The sequence below is a fragment of the Rattus norvegicus genome, chromosome 3 (assembly GCF_036323735.1).
Source record: "Rattus norvegicus strain BN/NHsdMcwi chromosome 3, GRCr8, whole genome shotgun sequence".
In the NCBI taxonomy this organism is placed as follows: Eukaryota; Metazoa; Chordata; class Mammalia; order Rodentia; family Muridae; genus Rattus; species Rattus norvegicus.
In genome coordinates, this window is record NC_086021.1 from 103,804,687 (window position 1) to 103,830,732 (window position 26,046).

Consider the following 26,046-nt stretch of genomic DNA (forward strand, 5'->3'; position numbering starts at 1 on the left):
CTTTGCCTATGATAGGGTACCCTCTTCCCCCTAGTATCTCCCTTCCCTGGGGCATTAAGTTCCTACATGATTAGGTGCATCACCTTACACTGGGACCAGATAGGGCAGCCTCTACTACCTATGTGCCTGGGGGCTCAGACCAACCCATGTATGGTCTTGGTTTGGTGACTTAGTCTCTGGGAGTTCTCAGAGAACCACGTCAGTTGACTCTGTTGATCTTCCTATAGATTGCCATCCAATTCAATTCCTTCAAACCTTTCCCTAACTCTTCCATATAGTTCCCTGACCTGATTTCAGTATTTGGCTGAATTTATGAGCAGCAGTCTCTTTCAGATGCTGCTAGATCCTCTCGGAGAACAACCATGCTAGGCTCCTGTCTGCCAGGACAAGATAGCATCAGGGTTTGGTGATTGCCCATGGGATGGAACCTAAGTTGAGCCATTCATTGCTCATTCTTATAGTCTCTGGTCCATTTTTGTTCTGAAATTTCATTTAGACAAGAAAAATTCTGGGTCATAAATTTTGAAAGTAGGTTCCTGTCCCCATCCCTCCACTGGGACACTGTCTAACTACTAGAGGTGATCTCTTCAGATTTAATTTCTCCAATGATGGGCATTTCAGCTAAGGTCACCCACATTGAGTCCTGAGAGTTTCTCTGGTCCTGGGTTTCTGGAAAACTCTAGAGGTTACCACTGCCCCCTGCTTTTGACAATGCCATATTTCTATTTATTTTCCTGGCCTTCTGGGCTTTTCTTTTGTCTCCCCAACATACCTGATACTGCCCTCACTCTCCCCCTCCTTTTCCACCCAAGTCTCTTCCTCCCTCTGCATCCCATGATTACTGTCTTCCTCCCTTCTAAGTGGGATCGAAACATCCTCACCTGGGCCTTCATTGTTGTTTAACTTCTTAAACCCTGAGAGGTATGTCAAGAGTATATTGTACTTTTTGACTAATATCCACTTATCAGTAAGTACATACTGGTACATACAAAAGGATATGATAAGTGCATATCCTTTTGAATTTGGGTTACTTAACTCAAGAATATATTTTCTAGTTCCATCCATTTGCCTGCAAAATTCATAATGTTCTTGTTTTTACTAGCTAAATAGTATTCAACTGTATAAATGAACCACATTTTCTGTATCCATTCTTCGATTGAGTTGTCACTCAATTGGGTTGCTTCCAGTTCCTGGCTATTATGAATAAGGGTGCTATGAACACAGTGGAGTGCCTGTCCTTGTGGTATGGTGGGGGATCTTTTGGGTATACGCCCAAGAGTTGTATAGTTGGATCTTCAGGTAGAACTATTTTCAGTTTTCTAGGGAACAATCACATTGATTTCCAGAGTGCTTGTATCAGTTTGCAATTTAACAAACTATGGAGGAGTGTTCCCTTTCCTCCACATCCTTGCCATAATTTGTGTCACTTGAGGGGTTTTTTGTTTTGGTTTGGTTTTTTGTTTTTGTTTTTGTTTTTGTTTTTTGGTTTTTTTTGTTTTTTTGTTGTTATTGGTGGTGGTGGTGGGTTTTTTTTTTTCCTTAGCCATTCTGATTGATGTAAAGTGGAATCTCAGGGTCTTTTTGATTTGCATTTCCCTAATGACTAAGGATGTTGAACATTTTTTTAAAGTGCTTCTTGGCCATTCAAGATTTCTCTATTAAGAATTCTATGTATAACTCTGTATGCCATTTTTCACTGGGCATTTTGGTTTTTGGAGTCCAACTTCTTGTTTTCCTTATATGTTTTAGATATTATCTCTCTATCAGATATAGGATTGGTGAAGATTTTTTTCCCAATCTGTAGTTTGCCATTTTGTTCTATTGTCCTTTGACTTACAGAAGCTTTTTAGTTTTGAGAGGTTGCATTTATCAATTATTGATTTTTGAGTTTGAGCCAATGATGTTCTGTTCAGGAAATTTACCTTTGTGCTAATGCATTCGTGGTTATTTGCCACTCTTCTATTAGATTCAGTGTATCTGGTTTTATGCTGATGGTCTTGATGCACTTGGCCTTAAGCTGTGAAAGTTGATAAATATGGATCATTTTGCATTCTTCTACAGGCAGACCACCAGTTAGATTAGCACCATTTGTTGAAGATACTTTCTTTTTTCCAATGTAGACTTTTGGTTTCTAAGATCAAGTGTCTGTAGCTGTGTGGATTTTTTTTGATCTTCCTCTTACTATTTATTAAATATAGTATTTGAACTTCTAGCTAGAACAATACAGAAACAAAAGGAGATCAAGCAGATATAAATTGGAAAAGAAGAAGTCAGGTATCACTATTCATGCATAACATGATAGCATACATAAATTACACCTATTATACAATTTCAGCAATGTGGCAGGATATACAATTAACTGAAACAAATCACTAGCCATTCTTTATAAAATGATAAATGATCAGAAAAGTAAATTAAGGAGATAACACCTTTCACAGTAGCTAAAAATAATATAAAATATCTTGGTGTAAATCTATCCAAGCAAATAAAAAATCTGTATGACAAAAGCTTCAAGTCCCTGAACAAAGAATTCTAAGACCTCAGAAGATGGAAAGACCCCATGCTCTTGGATCAATACCATTAACATAATGAAAATGGCCATTTGAGCAAAAGTAATCTACCGATTAAATGCAATCCCCATAAAATCCCAACAAAATTTTTCACAGATATAGAACGAGTAATACTCAACTCATATGAAAAAACAAAATGCCCAGGATAGCCAAAACAATTCTGAAAAATAAAAGAAGTTCCGGGGGAATCACTATCCCTAACCTCAAGCTGTACTACAGTGTAATAGTGATAAAAACTATGGCATTGGTACAAAGGTAAACAGGTGGATCAATGGAGTAGGAAAGAGGTCTTCCGTGTCAGGATGAACATAGTGTTTAAAAAAAAAATCAAAGAGATATGAAGAGGTTGTTTCCCTTACTGTCAGCAGCATAGGAGAACACAAACTATAAAGGAAGGTCTAACCACATCTTCTCCACATTTTCTATTAAATTTCTTCCTTCTTCTGATGTGAACCAGAATTGCACTTGGGTTAATTGTTGCAATCTTGGCTATTGTTTTGCCTATGCTTATATTTAGATGTGATGTAATTGTGGCTGCCCTCACAATTTTTTTCACTGATATCTAGTGTGTGCTTTGTGACCAGTAAGTCAGACTCTCTTCTTTACAATGAGCACTCTATTTTTAAATGCATTTGAAATAGATGTTAAATTCCTCATTATGCCCTCACCATAACTAAGGCCTTCTGAAATTATGAGAAAACCTATGGAAAAGAACCTCTAGGAACCCAATGCAAATGAAGCAGCAGTCATAATCCTTGCATCATTCGTTCTCTTTTACTTTGAACTCTCTTAAAAGGCACCGATAGTAGTCCCAACGTTTACCTGTTTATGAAGCACATAAACTGGATATGTGAGTCTGATCAAACACTCACTGAAATCGCTTGGGTGGCTGGACATAGTTATTGGGATGTCCGCTGTGTACTGCCTCTGAAAATGCAACCTAGGCAGCCACAGGCTGAGCAGCAGCATATGCTGCTCATTGGCTTCCTCGATACCGTGACTGGGTCCATTAATATAAAGCATAAACAAAGCCTGGATGACTAGCACTGGCCATTTTGTTACAACATATGGTGGTGATGTCCTAGATATTTTTATCCTACTCCCACCCAGATGTTCAGATCTCCTGATGATACTCAGTTTTTGCTGGCAGGCAAGATAGCAGAGAATGCCCTTGTGACTTGGGGAGAATTATGTTAGATTTTTCCCCCCAGTGCCTTACTAAAGTAGGTGGTGGACGATTGATAAGACTTCTAATGTTCTCTTTATAAAACAGTGTCCTATTTCAAATAGAGCAGTAAATCTCTATTAATTTATAATTGTTCTTTGGTAATCTCTCCTTGAAATTCTGTAATATCAGGCAAAGTAAAATGTGCTTTCTTGTTCCTTGAAAAGATAGAGTTAACGGAAACATAATATTTCAGTCAAGGCAACCCAGATGATTTACTAGCTTTCTCTTTAGCTGCACATGATTAAATACAGAGCTCCATTATGTTTAGGTCATGGCACAGCTAAAGAAGAGCAGCATGGGATTTGTGAGAGCATCATAACAGCCACAGTTCTGTACCCTCTGGACTGGCTTGTTAGAACAGCATTAAAAATTGTGGACTCTCATTGCCTTTAACATTCCTTCAAAATTTTTGTTTCATTGTTGACTTTCATGAAATACTGAATGGACCTCTCCCTTTCTCAGGACTGAGCCCTCATGTTCCTTGCCATTCATGAGGCTCTCTGGGACTTAGAAATGGGTCTTAGATTTGGCTATGTTTGCCTTGTTGGCAAGGTTAACAGTTATCACACTCTACCAGGTAGCAGGAGAATAGAATAGAATGTACCCTCACTAAAGGCCCTGTCAAAGCTCTGGGGGTGAGGGGGCGGAGAAATCAGCAGTCCTCTACTAGGAAATGGAAAAGTGCTGAGTATAACAGTAACGCGCCATATCCATGTGGAGCCTTTCATCCTAAGACACCTAGGTGCTTTGCCAACAACCTCAGCACTAATCCTGAGTTGCATGGAGGATTATGGACATTTTGTAGGTGGAGACCCAGAAAAGTGACAGGCAAGACATAGTCCAAGCAAATAAGACCACAGACAGATATGTTCGATCTACACCCAGAAGGAGAAACGAGAAAAGACGTTGTTTACTTCTGCTTTCATTTACTTAAAATACTCTCGTTCTTACTGTTTGAGTCGTAAGCTTTAGAATTATTTAATCATACATTGATTAAAGTTTCCAAGTTTTACCAGTCCCCACATTCTCTCTACATTCACAGAGACAGTCGTTCCTTCTTCTCTGAGGATATTACATTAACAAGATACCTATTGTTTTATAACTTGCTGCTTAGAATCTTAATTTTCTCAGTCTTTGTGTGCCTCGACCATTATTTTGCATATATCTTTGGTTGTCAGATATCAGGAATGTATAGATGTAATAAAACTGAACAGGCATCTAGTTTCAATTAAGTATGTATACTCTCTTTTCTGTAACTTGTCAATTCTTGAGAGATAGACTTTGGGCAGGAAACTTTGAGATCATCTCCAAAGGCTGGAGGCTCTGAAAGACATCACTGGCACCTTTGTTTTCCACAAAGAAGCTCACCATTCCAATCAAATATACTATGTGATTAATTCATATCTTAAAATAGTTTTTCTTCTCTGTTTCAGATCAGTAATAGCTATGCAAATTTATAAATTGTTTTTCTTTTTAATACCGAATATAATAACAATAATCTGTACCATTAAGCACTCAGAGTTAACACATTTGAAAACAGAGTGCCATGAAACTAAATTATCTATAGAACTTGATGCTAAATGAGTTTGTCGAATTACAGCTATATAACATAAGCATTAGTGTCCTCCAAAATATTACTCGTCATTTTTAAAGCCAAACATCTATTCATACCAATTTGAAAGTTTCTAATATTAAGTTAAAATCACCACTCTTTGATAACTAATTCACCATCTCTATTAACTTATAATGATTGAGAAACCAAGGTAAAGAGCTGATACTATAGAAAATAAGAGGACAAGATGTGTATGGTAGTATAAACCTGTAATATCTAGCACTTGGAAATAGGAACAAGACTTCAAAGTCAGCCTAGGCTTCTGAGACTCTGAAATATATATGTATTAAATACTTCCATTAAATTAAGGCTGAAATTAGTGAGATTCTCAGGTTATCTATTTGGTAGTTTCTTTGCTTGATCTAGCAAATACAATCCTCTCCAATTCCAAAGGAGGAAAGATTAAGGCTGTATAAGAGGAATTTAAGTGAGATTATTTCTCCATGCTATATTCTACTTACCCCCTCTGCCCATTGGGCAAGCTAGGTCTACTTAAAGTATCTAGATTTTGTAAGTTACTCTGCTTCAGACAGTGCTGCATCCCTCTGAGAAAAGTTTCCTTTGGACACCGATAACCTTTGCCAACAAAGTTTCCGTTTTTATTCCCTTCTGCTCCTCCAGAGATTCCTTATCAGTGGCTCCCTGCTGCTTAGTGATTTTGTGCTAAAACTTTTGTTATGAAAACTGAGAAAAATATTTCCAGAATCTTATTGAAGCTGTGATTGATATAAAGTACAATAAGGACACCCTGGGGATTGGTGATACCAAGCTTTGCTTTTGACTTTACCATGGAAAAGGAGGGAAGCACGTTTTGCTTAGTTCTGGACACGCAAATTGAGTCAATATGAAGCAAGGTATTATTTGCTGAAATACTCTGGACCAATAGGAGCACTGGGAAAGTAATAAGGAAAGTGCTTACATTAATGACTTAGGTCATATTTCATCCATTATACTTAGCACTGGAGGAAAGAAATCAAAGCATAAAGCTGGTACCACCTTCCAAATTCTACATATATCACCAATCTAAGGTCATGCTTTAAAATTCTTTTAAAAATTCAAGCAATATGACTTAACATCTCTTACAATGCATCACGTTTCTTCTATAATTTCTTTCAACATCTTATAAATTTTGGGCCAAAATACTGCTTTTTTTTAACTATTCAAAGCAAAGAAATTCTTAATTTTTTATTTTATTTTTTAAATTGAATTTTAAATTAAAAAAATAAAGTTTTTGAAGGGATTTATTAATTTTGTCCAATTGTTAGTTCGTGTTTTCCTGACTTTGTTTGAAGGATTTCTTCATTTTCTTCTGTACAGTTATTGGTGGTGTGTGGGTGTGGTGGTGAGGGGTCATGTGTTTTCCTCCTCCACAGGTTTCTGGCTCTCCGGGAGGCAGGACATGGGAAGATGTTGACAGTGCTTAGCTCACACCATCGCCGGGTGCGTGTCAGCCCATAGGGCAGCCTTGGGACACACTGCTCCAGGGTGGGGAAGCATGGTTTGAGTGCAGGACACAGCTGGATCTGCCTCAGGGGTCTCCCAGCCTGCAAGGAAGCCTGACCGTCAGGTTCTCAGGCTCTTGGGCATCCATGTGCTGCTGGAAACCAACGAAGAACTGAGAATGGAGTGGAAGTTGGCAAGCTGGATCTAGCTCAGGCCGAGAAGGAAATGGGGACGGAGCTCCAGCTGGTCACACACTGGGGTAGTCTTTGGCTGAATGGTGGCGATCTGCAGGCTTGGTGGTGGCCACCATTGGGAAAGCAGAGAGGCTTTCTACAGATTAGATGGTGGCTCTGTCGGCGAAGGCCTACTCTACTGATCTGCCCAGTAGATCCTGAAGAGAAGAGGCAGTCCATAGTTTTAAGACATTTATTGTCATAGCGAAAATTGGATGAGGAAAACCGGACCCCACTTCTCATGATGTACCTTAGATTGAATGCTTTTCATGGGGAGGAGTGTCTCGGTAGGAAAGGTTATTAGCTAAGACTCCAGGCCTTTAGTTACCTCATTATAATGGAGATATATCTTGAACCTACATGAATTGTGGTCTTGTCCTCTACCTGTGGAGTGGCGCCACAAATCTATGCAGGGTTGTGGCTAGTGTCCAAGCTTGGTTTGCCAGTAGTCAAGTTAAACCTTGCCCTTGAGGGTCACCAGGGTTTCAAGCATGAGCTCAAAAGGGAACCAGGATGACTTTCATGGTCCCACATCCTCCGATTTGTTTCTGTTTTCCTCTATTTCTTTAGGGAATTAATTCATTTCCTACTTAAGTACCCCTATCATCTTCATAACTTTGGTTTTAAGGATGTTTTCTTATGTTTTGATTATGTTGGATGATTCGGGGCTTCCTGTAGTAGGATAACTGAGCTCTGATAGTGAGATACTGCCCTGGGTGTTGGAGATTTCCTTCTTTCATTGGTGTCTAGGCATCAGTTTTACGTTGACTATAGTTCTTGGTTACAGAGAATCTTTTTTGTTTTATTGGATATTTTATGTATTAACATATTAAGTGGTAACCCCTTTCCTACTTCCCCCTTCTCCCATAACTCCTCCCCTTGCTTTTATGAGGACGATCCCACCCACTCACTCTTACCTTAACCCCTACATAGGGGAACCAATCCTTCACAGGACCAAGGGCTTCTCCTTCTATTGATGCCGGCCAATGATATCCTCTGCTACATATGCTGCTGAAGACATGGGTCCCTCCATGTATATTCTTTTTTTTTACTGGATTAGTCCCTGGGAGCTCTGGGGCTGTGGGTCTGGTTGGTTGATATTTTAATTCTTCCTACGGGGTTGCAAACCCCTTCAGCTCTTTCAGTCCTTTCTCTAACTCCTCCATTGGGATCCCTGTTCTCAGTCTGATGGTTAGCTGCAAGCATCCTCATCTGTATCAGAAAGGCTCTGGCAGAGCCTCTCAGGAAACATCATATCAGGCTCCTTCAGCAAGCACTCTTTGGCATCCTCAATAGTGACTGGTTCTGGTGGATTCTTATGGGATAAATGACCATGTCTCTAAATGGCCTTTCCTTCAGTCTCTGCTCCACACTTTGTCTCCATATTTCCTCCTGTGAGTACTTTGTTCCCCCTTCTAAGAAGGACTGAAGCATCCACATTTTGGAGTTTCCTCTTGAGCTTTATGTGGTCTGTGAATTGTATCTTATGTATTCCAAGTTTTCGGGCTAATATCCAATTATCAGTGATTGTATAATTTATGTGTTGTTTTGAGACTAGGTTACCTCAGTCAGGATGATATTTTCTAGTTCTATCCATTTGCCTAAGAATTTCATGAAGTCATTGTTTTTAACAGATGAGTTGTACTCCAGTATGTAAATATATCACATTTTTTGTATCTTTTCCTCCCTTGAAGGATATCTGGGTTCTTTCCAACTTCTGCTTATTATAAATAAGGCTGCTACGAACACAGTGGAGCATGTGTTCTTGTTAGATGTTGGAGCATCTTTTGAGTATATGACCAGGAATGGTATAGCTAGTTCCTGAGGTAGCACTATATACAATTTTTCTGAGGAACTGCCAGACTGATTTTCAAAGTGGTTTTACCAGCTTGCAATCCCACCATGTTCCTCTTTCTCCACATCCTTGCCAGCATCTGCTCTCACCTGAGTTTTTGATCTTAGCCATTTTAACTGGTGTGAGGTGGAATCTCAGGGTTGTTTTGATTTGCATTTCCTTGATGACAAGGATGCTGTACATGTCTTAAGGTGTTTCTTGGCTATTCGATATTCCTCAGTTGAGAATTCTTTGTTTAGCTCTGTACCCCATTTTAAATAGGATTATTTGGCCCTCTGCAGTCTAACATTGTGAGTTCTTTGTGTACATTAGATATTAGTCTTCTACTGGATAGAGGATAGTTAAAATTCTTGATCTTAGAGCAAAAGCCATTGGTGTTTTGTTTAGGAAAATTTCCCTGTTTTTTCAAGGGTCTTCTCTACTTTCTCTTCTATTAGTTTCTGGTTTTATGTGGAACTGCAAGTCTCTGAAGAAGAAATTGAAGATCGCAGAATATGGAAAGATCTCCCATGCTTATGAATTGGCAAGATTAATATAGTAAAAATGACCATCTTTCTGAAAGCAATCTATAGATTCAATGCAATCCCCATCAAAATCCCAACACAATTCTTCATAGAGTTAGAAAAAGCAATTTGCAAATTTATTTGGAATAACAAAAAAAAACAGTATAGAGAAAACTATCCTCAAGAACTTCTGGGGGAATCACCATCCATGACCTTAAGCTGTAATATAGAACAATTGGAAAAAAAAACTGCATAGTATTGGTACTGAGCCAGGCAAGTAGATCAATGGAATAGAATTGAAGACCAAGAAGTAAACTCACATACATAGGGTCCTTGACAAAGGAACTAAAACTATCCAGTGGAAAAAAAAGATAGCATTTTCAACACATGGTGCTGGTTCATCTGGTGGTCAGCATTTAGAAGAAAGCAAATGGACCAGTTCTAATATCCTTATACAAAGCTCAAGTCCAAGTGGATCAAGGTTACAGAGCATCTTTTTTTTCTTTTATTGGGTATATTTTATTTACATTTCAAATGTTATTCCCTTTCCTGGTATCCTGGACATAAGCCACCTATCCCATCCCCCTTCTTTATTCTATAAGGAATCCTACCCTCTTCCCACCCTGACATTCCCCTATCCTGGGGGGTCCAACCTCAGCAGGACCAAGGGCTTCTCCTTCCATTGGTGCCCAACAAGGCCATATGCAGCTACATATGCAGCTGAAGCTATGGGTCAGAGAATCTTTTTTTTTAATGCTGTGTAAAAATTGTATGTGAGCTTATATTAAAAAATGGATTCATACTGTATGCACTTGCTCTAGAATGAATATTTTCTTGTCCTTATTTTCATCTATTAGATAGTTTATAGTTATGACTGTGAATTCTAGCTTTTATATACATCCAAGATGGTCTTAACAGGTTTCATGACTACAAATAACACTGAAACTATTCTCTTGTCCCTCTAATGCCAACATTTGCTTAGGTTTGCTCAGTATCCTGAACTAGAGTTCTCTGTTTAAGGAAACCAAGCATCATATTGCTAGGAACAATTTTATAGAATCATTTAGAAAGATTGCTATTTTTATTTTAAAGTCCCTTGTAATCTGGTAAATATCTTATCCAAAGTGGTGAAATTAATAGCAAATTATAAATTCCATTTTACGTTCTCTGATCTGTCTCTTACTTTCAACCATTCATAAAAACATTGGGACACAAGAGGAAATCTACACCTATTTAAGAACATAGATATCTGGAGGGCTAAAGCATCTTAAGAATCAGAAGAATACTACATGATCTTAGCTTTAGACATTTCCATCTCCTTATGCACTGTTTTGCACCTGACTAAGGTGCTCTGACATCAATATTGAATCATTAGCTCAGTAAGCATGGTGTGAAAGGCCCCACAGTAAAACAAATGGATATCAAAGGAACTCAACTATGAGTAAAAACACGAACACCCACCCCTTTAAATAGGTGAAAATATTAGATGAAGACAAATAAACTACTAATTTTTCTATGCACCTGGATCTCAATAAATATTATCTACTACTGTTATTGTTGTTATTATCTCAGATACTTGAAGAACAATAGAGCCTTCAATTTTATGAAATGAAATTGTCTTATTTAAGACAATCACTAGGGGGCTGGGGATTTAGCTCAGTGGTAGAGCGCTTACCTAGGAAGCGCAAGGCCCTGGGTTCGGTCCCCAGCTCCAAAAAAAAAAAAAAAAAAAAAAAAAAAAAAAGACAATCACTAATTCTGCCTGCAAGTTTATTGTTTTATTTCATTAATTTACAAATCAATTTTGCAATTTTATAAAGTTATATTTTTGTTTTGTTTCTGAAATGAAGATTTAGAAATGTTAATTCACCAAAATCCAGGCATCTTTTTGAGGTTTAGTAATATGTCCATTAACCATGAGAGAACATGTGTGTCTGCAAGTCTTCTTTGTACTATGACTTTGGCTCTTTGGTCTTCTGTTTATGGGTTTGTTTTGTCTCATTTTGGTGTGTTTATCTTTAATTTTCTCCTATTTTCTTATTATTTTTACAGGCGTGTTGGCACTTGGATGAGAGAGAGAGAGAGAGAGAGAGAGAGAGAGAGAGAAGATGTGGATTTGAACGGTACGTAAATGGGAGAGGATCTTGTAGAAGTTGAGGGAGGGGAAATGATCAGAATACATCACATGAAAGAAAATCTATTTTAAATTTAGGAAAATCTTATTTAAATATTTTAAGTATATGTTTAAATATTTTAAATCAATTTTAATGAAAAATACAATTTTGTAGCATATTTATTTATCACTACTTAAGAAACACTATTTTTTAATATTACCTACTTATTTATGGGTGTTTGTGCTCTTTTGAGAGAGTGTGCAGATCAAAGACAAATTTTCTACTTTGGTTACAAGGGTCATGGGTCTCTGATTCAGGTTGTTAGGCCTGATAGCATATACTTTTACATACTATTATGCTACCATGAGAAATATTTTTCATAATTAAAATTGTAAGCAATCATTTAATATTATGGTTATTCAGCCAAGGAGTGGAGAGAACAGTTTTTGAAATGAAATTCCATTCTAATAATTGCCCAAATCATAAACTTAAAATGTTATGCCAAAGCATTTTTGAACTCCACTGTATGTTTGTTTTTGGATTTGTTTTGTTTGTTTTTATTTGATTTTTATTTTTATTGGATATTTTATATATACATTTCAAATGTTATTTCTTTTCCCGGTTTCCCATCTGTAAACTGCCCATCCCCTCTCTGCCTCCACCCTGACATTCCCCTATACTGGGGGGGTCCAGCATTGGCAGGGCTTCTCCTACCACTGGTGCCCAATAAGGCTGTCCTCTGCTATATATGCAGCTGGAACCATGGGTCTGTCATGTGGACTCTGGATAGTGTGATTTTGTTCTTGGGAACTCTGGTTGGTTAGTATTGTTGTTCTTATGGGGTTGCAAGGCCCTTCAGCTCCTTCAATCCTGTCTCTAACTCCTCCAATGGGGACCCTGTACTCAGTTCAGTGGTTGGCTGCTAGCATTCACCAGTGTATTTGTCATGTTCTGGCAGAGCCTTTCAGGAGACAGCTATATCAGGCTCCTGTCAGTATGCACTTCTTGACATCAGCAATATTATCTGGGTTTTGTGGTTGTACATATATGGGCTGAATCCCCAGGTGGGGCATGCTATGAATGTGTATTCCTTCAGTATCTGCTCCAAACTTTGTCTCCATATCTACTCCTATGAATATTTTTGTTCCCTCTTTTAAGAAAGACTGAAGCATCTGCACTTTGATCGTCCTTCGTCTTGAGCTTCATGTGGTCTGTGTATTGTATCTTGGGTAATTAGAGGTTTTGGGCTAACATCCACTTATGAGTTAGTGCATACTATGTATGTTTTTCTGTGATTAGGTTACTCAGGATGATATTTTCTAGTTCCATCCATTTGCCTAAGAATTTCTTGAAATCATTGTTTTTGATAGCTGCGTAGTACTCCATTGGGTAGATGAACCACATTTTCTGTATCTATTCCTTTGTTGAAGGGTATCTGGGTTCTTTCCAGATTCTGGCTATTATAAAGAAGGCTGCTATGAAGATAGTGGAACATGTGTCTTTGTTATATGTTGAAGCATCTTTTGGTTATATGACCAGCAGTGGTGTAGCTGGATCCTCAAGTAGTATTATGTCCAATTTTATGAGAAACATTCCAGACTGATTTAAGAGTGGATGCACCAGCTTGCAATCCCACCAATAACGGAAGGGTGTTTCTCTTTCTCCATATCCTCAACAGCATCTGTTGTCACCTGACTTTTTGATCTTAGTCATTCTGACTGGTGTGAGGCAGAATCTCAGGGTTGTTTTGATTTGCATTTCCCTGTTGAAAGAAGGTGTTGAAAATTTCTTTAGAACTTCTCAGCCATTTGAGATTCCTCAGCTGAGACTTATTTTTGCTTATTTACTCAGTTAAACTTGTGATGGATCGATCAATCAGTTGACCTGTGTCTATGTGTATTATGTGTGTTGTTGGTGTATAAGCTATGGCATAGATGTTGAGGCCAGAGGAAAACATAGAGTTGGTTCTCTTCTTCCATTATTGATGAGACTCTGCGGGTTTGAACTCTGACGTTTAGTTTCAAATAGGAAGCACCTTTACCTGCAGAGTTATGTTGCTAGGTATGGGGCATGAACGTTCATTCTAAAAGTAGCTGTCATACCAGAGTGTCAAAAGTTTGGACAGAACTGCTGCGGGATTTCTGTTAAAATACTACTTTCCATCTATTTCTGTAACTTGCTCTATAAATTCAAGACAGTAGGTTCACTGCTTCATATAAGGTAAAATTAAAACGAATACATTAAAAAGGATGCCAGCCCAGGTTACTGTATCCTGCAAAACTCTCAAATAACATAGATGGAGAAACCAAGATATTCCATGACAAAACCAAATTTACACAATATCTTTCTACAAATCCAGCACTACAAAGGATAATAAATGGTAAAGCCCAACATAAGGAGGCAAGCTATACCCTAGAAGAAGCAAGAAACTAATCGTCTTGGCAACAAAACAAAGAAAATGAAAGCACACAAACGTAACCTCACATCCAAATATGAATATAACGGGAAGCAATAATCACTATTCCTTAATATCTCTCAACATCAATGGCCTCAACTCCCCAATAAAAAGACATAGATTAACAAACTGGATACGCAACGAGGACCCTGCATTCTGCTGCCTACAGGAAACACACCTCAGAGACAAAGACAGACACTACCTCAGAGTGAAAGGCTGGAAAACAATTTTCCAAGCAAATGGTCAGAAGAAGCAAGCTGGAGTAGCCATTCTAATATCAAATACAGTCAATTTTCAACTAAAAGTCATCAAAAAAGATAAGGAAGGACACTTCATATTCATCAAAGGAAAAATCCACCAAGATGAACTCTCAATCCTAAATATCTATGCCCCAAATACAAGGGCACCTACATATGTAAAAGAAACCTTACTAAAGCTCAAAACACACATTGCACCTCACACAATAATAGTGGGAGATTTCAACACCCCACTCTCATCAATGGACAGATCATGGAAACAGAAATTAAACAGAGATGTAGACAGACTAAGAGAAGTCATGAGCCAAATGAACTTAACGGATATTTATAGAACATTCTATCCTAAAGCAAAAGGATATACCTTCTTCTCAGCTCCTCATGGTACTTTCTCCAAAATTGACCATATAATTGGTCAAAAAACGGGCCTCAACAGGTACAGAAAGATAGAAATAATCCCATGCGTGCTATTGGACCACCACGGCCTAAAACTGGTCTTTAATAACAATCAAGGAAGAATGCCCACATATACTTGGAAATTGAACAATGCTCTACTCAATGATAACCTGGTCAAGGAAGAAATAAAGAAAGAAATTAAAAACTTTTTAGAATTTAATGAAAATGAAGGTACAACATACCCAAACTTATGGGAAACAATGAAAGCTGTGCTAAGAGGAAAACTCATAGCGCTGAGTGCCTGCAGAAAGAAACAGGAAAGAGCATATGTCAGCAGCTTGACAGCACACCTAAAAGCTCTAGAACAAAAAGAAGCAAATACACCCAGGAGGAGTAGAAGGCAGGAAATAATCAAACTCAGAGCTGAAATCAACCAAGTAGAAACAAAAAGGACCATAGAAAGAATCAACAGAACCAAAAGTTGGTTCTTTGAGAAAATCAACAAGATAGATAAACCCTTAGCCAGACTAACGAGAGGACACAGAGAGTGTGTCCAAATTAACAAAATCAGAAATGAAAAGGGAGACATAACAACAGATTCAGAGGAAATTCAAAAAATCATCAGATTTTACTATAAAAACCTATGTTCAACAAAAATTGAAAATCTTCAGGAAATGGACAATTTCCTAGACAGATACCACGTACTGAAGTTAAATCAGGAACAGATAAACCAGTTAAACAACCCCATAACTCCTAAGGAAATAGAAGAAGTCATTAAAGGTCTCCCAACCAAAAAGAGCCCAGGTCCAGACGGGTTTAGTGCAAAAATCTATCAAACCTTCATAGAAGACCTCATACCAATATTATTCAAACTATTCCACAAAATTGAAACAGATGGATCACTACTGAATACCTTCTACGAAGCCACAATTACTCTTACACCTAAACCACACAAAGACAACACAAAGAAAGAGAACTTCAGACCAATTTCCCTTATGAATATCGACGCAAAAATACTCAACAAAATTCTGGCAAACCGAATCCAAGAGCACATCAAAACAATCATACACCATGACCAAGTAGGCTTCATCCCAGGCATGCAGGGATGGTTTAATATACGGAAAACCATCAACATGATCCATTATATAAACAAACTGAAAGAACAAAACCACATGATCATTTCATTAGACGCTGAGAAAGCAATTGACAAAATTCAACACCCCTTCATGATAAAAGTCCTGGAAAGAATAGGAATTCAAGGCCCATACCTGAACATAGTAAAAGCCATATACAGCAAACCAGTTGCTAACATTAAACTAAATGGAGAGAAACTTGAAGCAATCCCACTAAAATCAGGGACTAGACAAGGCTGCCCACTCTCTCCCTACTTATTCAATATAGTTCTTGAAGGTCTAGCCAGAGCAATCAGACAACAAAAGGAGATCAAGGGGATACAGATCGGAAAAGAAGAAATCAAAATATCACTATTTGCAGATGATATGATAGTATATTTAAGTGATCCCAAAAGTTCCACCAGAGAACTACTAAAGCTGATAAACAACTTCAGCAAAGTGGCTGGGTATAAAATTAACTCAAATAAATCAGTTGCCTTCCTCTATACAAAAGAGAAACAAGCCAAGAAAGAAATTAGGGAAATGACACCCTTCATAATAGACCCAAATAATATAAGGTACCTCGGTGTGACTTTAACCAAGCAAGTAAAAGATCTGTACAATAAGAACTTCAAGACACTGAGGAAAGAAATTGAAGAAGACCTCAGAAGATGGAAAGATCTCCCATGCTCATGGATTGGCAGGATTAATATAGTAAAAATGGCCATTTTACCAAAAGCAATCTACAGATTCAATGCAATCCCCATCAAAATACCAATCCAATTCTTCAGAGAGTTAGACAGAACAATTTGCAAATTCATCTGGAATAACAAAAAACCCAGGATAGCTAAAGCTATCCTCAACAATAAAAGGACTTCAGGGGGAATCACTATCCCTGAACTCAAGCAGTATTACAGAGCAATAGTGATAAAAACTGCATGGTATTGGTACATAGACTGACAGATAGACCAATGGAATAGAATTGAAGACCCAGAAATGAACCCACACACCTAGGGTCACTTGATTTTTGACAAAGGAGCCAAAACCATCCAATGGAAAAAAGATAGCATTTTCAGCAAATGGTGCTGGTTCAACTGGAGGGCAACATGTAGAAGAATGCAGATCGATCCATGCTTATCACCCTGCACAAAGCTTAAGTCCAAGTGGATCAAGGACCTCCACATCAAACCAGACACACTCAAACTAATAGAAGAAAAACTAGGGAAGCATCTGGAACACATGGCCACTGGAAAAAATTTCCTAAACAAAACACCAATGGCTTATGCTCTAAGATCAAGAATCGACAAATGGGATCTCATAAAACTGCAAAGCTTCTGTAAGGCAAAGGACACTGTGGTTAGGAGAAAATGGCAACCAACAGATTGGGAAAAGATCTTTACCAATCCTACAACAGATAGAGGCCTTATATCCAAAATATACAAAGAATTCAAGAAGTTAGACCCCAGGGAAACAAATAACCCTATTAAAAATGGGGTTCAGAGCTAAACAAAGAATTCACAGCTGAGGAATGCCGAATGGCTGAGAAACACCTAAAGAAATGTTCAACATATTTAGTCATAAGGGAAATGCAAATCAAAACAACCCTGAGATTTCACCTCACACCAGTGCGATTGGCTAAGATCAAAAACTCAGGTGACAGCAGATGCTGGCGAGGATGTGGAGAAAGAGGAACACTCCTCCATTGTTGGTGGGATTGCAGACTGGTAAAACCATTCTGGAAATCAGTCTGGAGGTTCCTCAGAAAATTGGACATTGAACTGCCTGAGGATCCAGCTATACCTCTCTTGGGCATATACCCAAAAGATGCCTCAACATATAAAAGAGACATGTGCTCCACTATGTTCATCGCAGCCTTATTTATAATAGCCAGAAAACGGAAAGAACCCAGATGCCCTTCAACAGAGGAATGGATACAGAAAATGTGGTACATCTACACAATGGAATATTACTCAGCTATCAAAAACAACGGCTTTATGAAATTCGTAGGCAAATGGTTGGAACTGGAAAATATCATCCTGAGTGAGCTAACCCAATCACAGAAAGACATACATGGTATGCACTCATTGATAAGTGGCTATTAGCCCAAATGCTTGAATTACCCTAGATGCCTAGAACAAATGAAACTCAAAACGGATGATCAAAATGTGAATGCTTCACTCCTTCTTTAAAAGGGGAACAAGAATACCCTTGGCAGGGAAGAGAGAGGCAAAGATTAAAACAGAGACTGAAGGAACACCCATTCAGAGCCTGCCCCACATGTGGCTCATACATATACAGCCACCCAATTAGACAAGATGGATGAAGCAAAGAAGTGCAGACCGACAGGAGCCGGATGTAGATCACTCCTGAGAGACACAGCCAGAATACAGCAAATACAGAGGCGAATGCCAGCAGCAAACCACTGAACTGAGAATAGGACCCCCGTTGAAGGAATCAGAGAAAGAACTGGAAGAGCTTGAAGGGGCTCGAGACCCCATATGTACAACAATGCCAAGCAACCAGAGCTTCCAGGGTCTAAGCCACTACCTAAAGACTATACATGGACTGACCCTGGACTCTGACCTCATAGGTAGCAATGAATATCCTAGTAAGAGCACCAGTGGAAGGGGAAGCCCTGGGTCCTGCTAAGACTGAACCCCCAGTGAACTAGACTGGTGGGGGTAGGGCGGCAATGGGGGGAGGTTCGGGAGGGGAACACCCATAAGGAAGGGGAGGGGGGAGGGGGATGTTTGCCCGGATACCGGGAAAGGGAATAACACTCGACATGTATATAAGAAATACTCAAGTTAATAAAAAAAAAAGAACAATATACATTAGTCACATTCAAACAATACTATCAAATCAACTTTCATATACACCCAAGATTACAACTGTATTTATAAAATCTTGTAATAAAGTCTCAGTATTTGCACGAAAAAAAAAAGGATAAACTAGCCCTAATGTATTTATTCTCAGGAGCAGAAACACCATGAGCTAGTGGACATTCTGTGCTTTTGGTCATATGACACGTGACAAATGTTCCCGTATATTTTTTGAGATAAGGAAATCAAAAAATGTTGATGCAAGATGATGCTTTATTATGCTAGTCATCCCCTAGATTTCATTTTACCCTGGGTCCCATGTGTTCATTAAAAAATCATGGTTTTTAATTCAGTACATAGACAGTAGTACATATTATCCTTCACCAAACCCTTAACCTTCTATTACAATGGCCCAGTGAAGGTCTAAAAATAAAATTGTCATGTAGCAGATTCTTGGGTCCATGGTTGCCTACAATACTGTTTTCTGCCTTCTCTATATTATTAATTTTTCCATATCTCTGCTTGAAACTGTGGACATAATTTATAGATAAAGGGTGATAAGAACCTTCAGGGTTATTGATGCCTTAGAATGAGATTCACCAGAGCCTTCCTCAGGACCTCTTCTTTTCAAACAATATCACAATTCACCGTCTTATTTCTTGTAATGTAACCAAATTCCCTGGAATTAATTCTCCAATCAGACTTAGTATAGAACATGTCTTCTAATATAATTCCTAGTGAATAAACACATCAGTTTCTATTTCAGCTTTTCTTGCTATGATATTTTATCTTAATATGGTACTTCTAACCTGGGTGTACTAGTACACTGGTTTCTTTGTCCTTAACTTCCCAAGTACTTACCTTGTATTCTATGAAGGGTGGTGGCCAGTGGGCTTCAATTTAGTGTTCATGATGTAGAGCAAAGAGACCTGAGATGAAAGGTGTTTAGGCAAGAGAAATTCTCAGAGCTTCTCAGAAATCTTTTTGAGTGAACAAAAAATAATACATATGGGAGAAAGCTGGGATTAACTGATTAAGCGTTACTATAATCATAGAGTGCAACAGTAGGAAAAAGCTCCTAAAAGTTATTCCATCCATACTCTTTTTGAACCATTCTCATTTCACAAAGTTTCAGATAGATGACTGTGTTTGTCCAAGGTCAGCTTGGCAGTAATGAACCAGACTTCCTGTCTAGATCTCATGCTCTGAGACAAAAGGTTATACATAAAACAGAACTGGCTTTAGTTCTCAGCATTACAAGTCTCTGGGCTCAGCAACTAGGAAGCCAGAGGAGGTACATTCCACTCCTGCTGAGAGCTTTCAACTTCATTTCCAAGAGGAAACCTCCTGCAAGGGGTGTGCGACTGCCTTCATAATTGCACTTCTTTGGCCTGCAGTACAAGTGTTCTAAGAAGAACCTTCTGAAAACCTTCATACTTAAAGCAGTCCTTTGCACTCATTAGCGATTTATTAACTAAGGAGAGCAGTTTGACCGCAGGAAGTCTACTCCTTGCTTCAAGCCCATCATAATATATAGGGAGAGAAGCTCTTTGCGATCATTTGCATTTAAGCCTGTTTTCTCCCACTCTTAGTTAGATTTTCTTTCCCTGCTTAAATTTTAGATCTCCTCTCAGTACATCTCCTCCACTGGAGAAAAAAATAAACCAGAGTCATAAAATCATCAATTTCATCAATTTAGCTGCAAACATATGACCTGAACAAGGGCAACACCGACAGACAGGTGGATTGGGGGAAAGCCCATGAGGCCTCAATCCTACCAAAAATACTATAGGCAACTAAGGAATGCTGAGAGTGAGAAAAATAATCTTCTCCATGGAAGAGTACACCAATGAGTTATATAATATCAAAGAGTTCACCCTGACACATATATCCAGAAACATTATACAGACTGATCATGTTATACTTATGCGTATCAATGTGTACACATACTTGCATGGGATCTCAATTAGTGAAAACCAAAAACATGAATTAAAAAGAGAGAAAGAAGAGGTATATTACAGTGTTCGGAGGGAGGAAAGGGAAGGGGTAGATGATGTAATTATATAATCTTTAAAACAAAACAAAAATTAAAATGAACAATTTTCACAAGAAACATTTACATATAGAGCAGCTGCATTGAACATAGGGTTTTAACCCTAGTTGGTTGGGGAGTCCTACTATCACCTGTTGGTAACTTTCTATTAAGTCAGAAACTAGAAACAAGTTTAAGATCAATTATTCTAAATTAACTTACTCTAAACTTAAGAAAATTGAGGCTCACTGAAGACAAAGTCATATGACAAATTTAAGCCCCAACTAGGGCAAAACCACCACAGTTGTGTAATTATAAAATGTCTCAATACCAACTCAGAGTGACAAATTCATGTGTAAAGTAAGAATGCAAACTAACATCTTAGGAAGAGGATGCAATAACAGTCCAGAATCAATTGGTTTCCGGGAGTTTGTAAATTACTTTCTGAGAATAATCCTGGCTGGGTTAATCCTGCTTTTATTGGCATTGAATTAAGATTTATTTTTTAATATTCAGTTTTATTATGTTTAATTACATGTAGGTATGTGTGTTTTCATGTGGCTATTAATGAGAGGGTAAGTTCCTGCAGAGGCCAGAGGCATCTGTTCCCCTAGAATTAGAACGCCCTGACATGAGTGTTTGTAACTGAACTTGGGTCTTCTAGGAGAATATCAATAGCTCTTAACTTCTGAAATACCTCAGTAGCCACCTAAACTTTAGTTTTATTAGTGTATAATTCTTAAGAATGAGATTTTTCTAAATAATAACAATGTAATATATTTTAGATGTTTTACTATTTATATGTATTAGGTTTTCTTTTTGAATAATATTTAAGGGGTGAGAATGTATCAAACCAACTTTAAACAAGTCATTTTTTTCTGGGAATTTATGATTTAACTTCACTTTTTGTATACTGATGCTTTCTTCCTTTATTTATCCATCTGTCCCAGAATTTCTAGACTGTACCCAATCCCAGTCTATTCCTCTATGTTATTATGGATTTTAGTCTCAAGTTTTCTTTATCACTTTGATATGTCACATCAGTGTAAATAATGTCTGTTTCTACTGTTATATATGAGGAGGAAGTGGAAAGAAACGATGGATATTGTTTTTGTGACATATCTTAAGTACTTTTACTACTTAAAAGTATGAGATTTCTTTCACTGTATAATCTTTTTTCGTTTGCAGATTACATTCTAACTGCTTTCCCCTCCCTTCACTTATCTCAGTGCCTTCCCCCTCTATCACCACCTCTCTCCCCAAGATCAAGTCCTGTCTTTCCCAAAACAAACAAACAAACAAAATACAAAACTTACCTCCCAGAAATATCAACCAAGACTGAACACATACCATTTTACCAGAGTTCAGTGAGGCAACTACATAGGAGGAAAAGGATCCCAAACACAGGCAATAAATAGTGAGAAACATCTCTCCCCACAACCACACTCCCATTCTTGGGAGTCCAAAAATAAAACCTAGTTATAGAACAAAAAACAACACAGTTCATACAGAGGACCTAGCTTTGACACATACAGGCTCTGTATTTGTCACTTCCGACTCTGAGCCTCTAGGAACCTTGCTTAGTTAATTCTATGGGCTTGGTTCTTCTCCTGTCCTGGACCCCATGCCTCCTACAATCCTTCTTCCCCCACTTCTGCGGTATTCCCTTGGCTCCATCTAGTGTTTGGTTATGGGTTTCTGTTTCTGCTCTCATTACTTTCTTGATAATGGTGCTAAATGGACTAGGTACCAATCGATGAGTATAGCAGAATATCATTAAAATTTATTTGACTTTATTTTTTTGGCAAGTCATCTTTTGCTCTTACCTCTGGTTTCTGCCTATCCAGGTAGTGCCAGGAATGAGCTTTTCTTTCCTGGATTGGGACTCAAGTGGGGCCAGTCATAGATTGGCCACTCCCACAAGTTCTGTGCCACAGTTGACCGAGCAGAGACTTGCAGGCAGGGCAGTTCACATGTGATGATATTATGGCCCTGTTGATGTCCCAGTCCCACTGCTAGGAGCCTTGCCAACTTATAGAAGATGGCCAGTTTGGGCTCCATATCCCTTCTTACTAGGACTCTTTGCTAGGGTCGCTTTCATAGCTTCAAGGAAGTTTCCACTACCCTAGGTTTCTACATCACACCCTGAACACAAGTATACACCTCTGTTCTAGTGGTCTTTCTTAGTACTCTCTTCCTCAGTCCCTTCCACTCTTAACCTGATCACTCCTGGTCCCATCCTCACCTGTCCCCATTACACTTGCAAAATCTATTCTTTTTTTCCCTTCCCAGGAAGATTCAGGCTTCCCAACTTGAGACTCTTAGCTATCTTATCCGAGTCTGTGGTTTGTAATATGAATATCCTTTCTTAACAGTTAATATACACTTACAAGTGAGTATGTACCATGCCTGTCTTTCTAGGGCTAGGTTAACTCACTCAGGATGACCTTTTTTATTTCCATTCATTTGCCTGCAAATTGCACGATGTCACTACTTTAACAGCTGGATGATACATCACTGGGTACATGTACAACAACAACTTCTTTATCCATTCTAAGGTTGAGATTCTTGCTTTTATGAAACAGGAAGGAAGAGTAATGACTGAATTTTAACCATCACTTGAGATTTAGTTTGTAGATGATTGAACTTACCTGCTTCAGTCTAAGTCCCCCTCCTCTCCTCACATAGAAAGGTGACATTTTTCTACTGAATGTGGTGTTTTCAAAGACCTGCCAATTTGCATCTTAGCATACATATTGATAATACTTTGGAAATAAATGCTATAGGGATCTTCTGAATTCTGTTCATAAAGCACGACCACAGACTTTCTTGGAATACTTATTTAAGGAGGTGCATTTTATGGATATACTTTTACAATGGTTTTTGCATTTTAAAAACAAACAGACAATATTAAAATTAAAAATAACATATAAAATGCCTCAAAATAAACACCTTGAAAAGTTTTGCCACCAATCAACAATTGGAGGTGAATTCTCTAAAAGAATCCCCATGATTGGTCAAATAAAGTTCACTAGCACTGTCTAATACATAGCATTCAAACCAGGCAGATGTGGCTGACATCATTCCATGCCCGGCCCAGTTATTTTGTTGTTAGATAGAATAGTTTAGATTGGTTTGCTCTCAAGGACTTAGGTGTTTTGATTTTCAGTGTTATTATTTTAAATAGTGCAAAATTTCATGTTTTTACATTTTCTGAAACATTTTCATCTCTTTTCAAAATAGCTACATAGAAATTTGTTAGAAAAAACACAAAATAATCTTTATTTCATGTGATCTGAAAAAAAATAACCATTAACTGGAAGGCAGAGAGCTCTTAATTATGTCTTTTTCTCCTATAAAAGCCAGATTATAGTAGGTCAAGGATATGGGTAGTGTTTTAATGTGCAAAACACGTGGAAATATAATAATAAATTTGAACCCACTCTCTATCAGGAGATCTTTGTTAGTTCATGCTCTTTGCAAGCACTAGTCTATTAAACGATTATGTTTTAGGTTACTCAACTCCAACTTCTATGAGGACCACTTAAGTTTCAGGGACTTATATAAAGGTTAACTAGGGCAATGCTTTTTCTCTCTATGATGCACATATATTTCTGGGTTGTAAGGCCCCGTAATATGTTGTTATTATAGTAGTGATTTTGCTCATAAATGTCTAATAATTAAGTTTAATGCCCCAAAGAAAATAAACAAATACATATTTTAATAAACTTTCTGGTTATAAAAATGTAGAGTGCCATATAAAAAACTATATACATACATATGCATCAGTTTGCTAAAGCAATAATTAAATATTACATGGCCATCTCAAATTAATATTAAAAATAAACTGATTTTCATTAAATTTTTTTGATACTTTTTTGCAAAATTCTTATGAATTTTTGACAAAAATTTACAAAAAAACCTATTTCATTATAGTAATCGCTGGAAAAAAATGTATGATTCCCTTGTTTAATTGAAAAAAAAATCCTGAAAGAGTTTTCCTTGATTCAATGTACCATTTACAATATGAGGCCGCATGGGAGAATTCACTTCAAATTGTAATCCACATCAATATTTTCTTTACCAATGCCTTAAATATATACATGAATTAAACAATATGTTAACCTTAAGTTTAGCATTTGGCAATAGTCATAGTACAGTAGATTATAAATCCTTAAGGTGATCCTACTACATAAAGAGTTTAGTAAGAGCAACCGTCTTTTTCCAAATGCAGCTGGAAGAAACTGGGAATAGCAATATTATTCAAATAATTAGAAGATGCAAGTCTTAATATGAATTATTTTTTTACATAGCTAATTTAAATTTTTATTAATTTCTCTTTAATTATGGTTGTCTATGAAACTGACACATAAAATGCTTGGGCATTTAAATAGAATTTGAGCTTCTGCAAAAGCATTGATTACTCAGTATTGATATTTATCTAATCACTTGAAAAATATCCGGTACACTGTGAATTGTCCCACAGTGGTGTTTGAGTTTTGTGGCTAAAATAGCATGAAGTTCAATTCATGTGCATCAACATGGGTTCAGATGAAAGTTTGTTAAGATGACTTTGATTTGCTGAAGTATTGTTTAGTCATTATTCATAAATAAAGTCATTATTCACAAATACTTTTACGAGCAAAATTCTAATATTCAACCTCTTACTTTAAAGAAAATGATTCTGAAATGATGGGTGGAAAAAAACCAATAGAAAGCTGTACCACACCTCCTATCTAGACATGAACCCGGGTCTGGATGCTTGCAAGAAATAAATGTATTTTTTCCTAACTTAATCCAAAATTTAGAGAAATGAAAGTGAAATACTTCCCCTTGCTTTTAAAGAACCTGAACTAATAAATCATTAAAGGTCATTTTGGAATGTCAATCACATCTGAGCAATGCACCCTAGCCCATTAACTTCTGCCTCCTGTTCATTCCATTAGGGAGTGACAGGGCACATCTTTTAGCATACGTGTCCTTGGAGTACTCTATTTGTGTGTGTGTGTGTGTGTGTGTGTGTGTGTGTGTGTGTGTGTGTGTGTGCAAAAGAGAGAGAGAGGAAAAGAGAGAGAGTTGTTTATTAGTGAGTACTTAGAATAACTTTCTTTACTTTTCAATTATTTTCCAGTGAATGTCATTCTTATCTTCATCCCTAACTTCATGAACTAAACTATGTGCTTGTGCTGAATATCCAATTGAAAGCAAATTAGTTGAGCTGGGCTGGAGTCACCTTGCTAGTGACTGGGGAGGGTTTCCATCGCACAGCCAGGGCCTCACTGAAGGAGCATGCTGGCTTTCGTGTGGCTCAGTTTCACCTCCACAGGAAGATGACATTGCAGTTTCTCCACAGCATTTTGCTTTTTATGTTTTCCTTTAATGGTGTGACATCCTATGACAATTATCATTATTTTGGG

At 37.7% G+C, this 26,046-nt stretch overlaps 1 protein-coding gene across 21 annotated transcripts in view; it reads left to right on the plus strand.

Annotated features, from left to right (window-relative positions):
- Lrrc4c (leucine rich repeat containing 4C) overlaps positions 1 to 26,046 on the plus strand; it is a 1,379,071-nt gene that overhangs the window by 1,044,535 nt on the left and 308,490 nt on the right. For 20 of the 21 annotated variants that reach the window (XM_063283692.1, XM_063283688.1, XM_063283697.1 and 17 more), the window contains one exon: positions 11,497 to 11,567. The exons of the other annotated variant lie outside the window; for it this stretch is intronic. The gene's annotated coding sequence lies outside the window, so the exon portion shown is untranslated. The remainder of the gene's footprint in view (positions 1 to 11,496; positions 11,568 to 26,046) is intronic. 21 annotated transcript variants of the gene reach the window in all.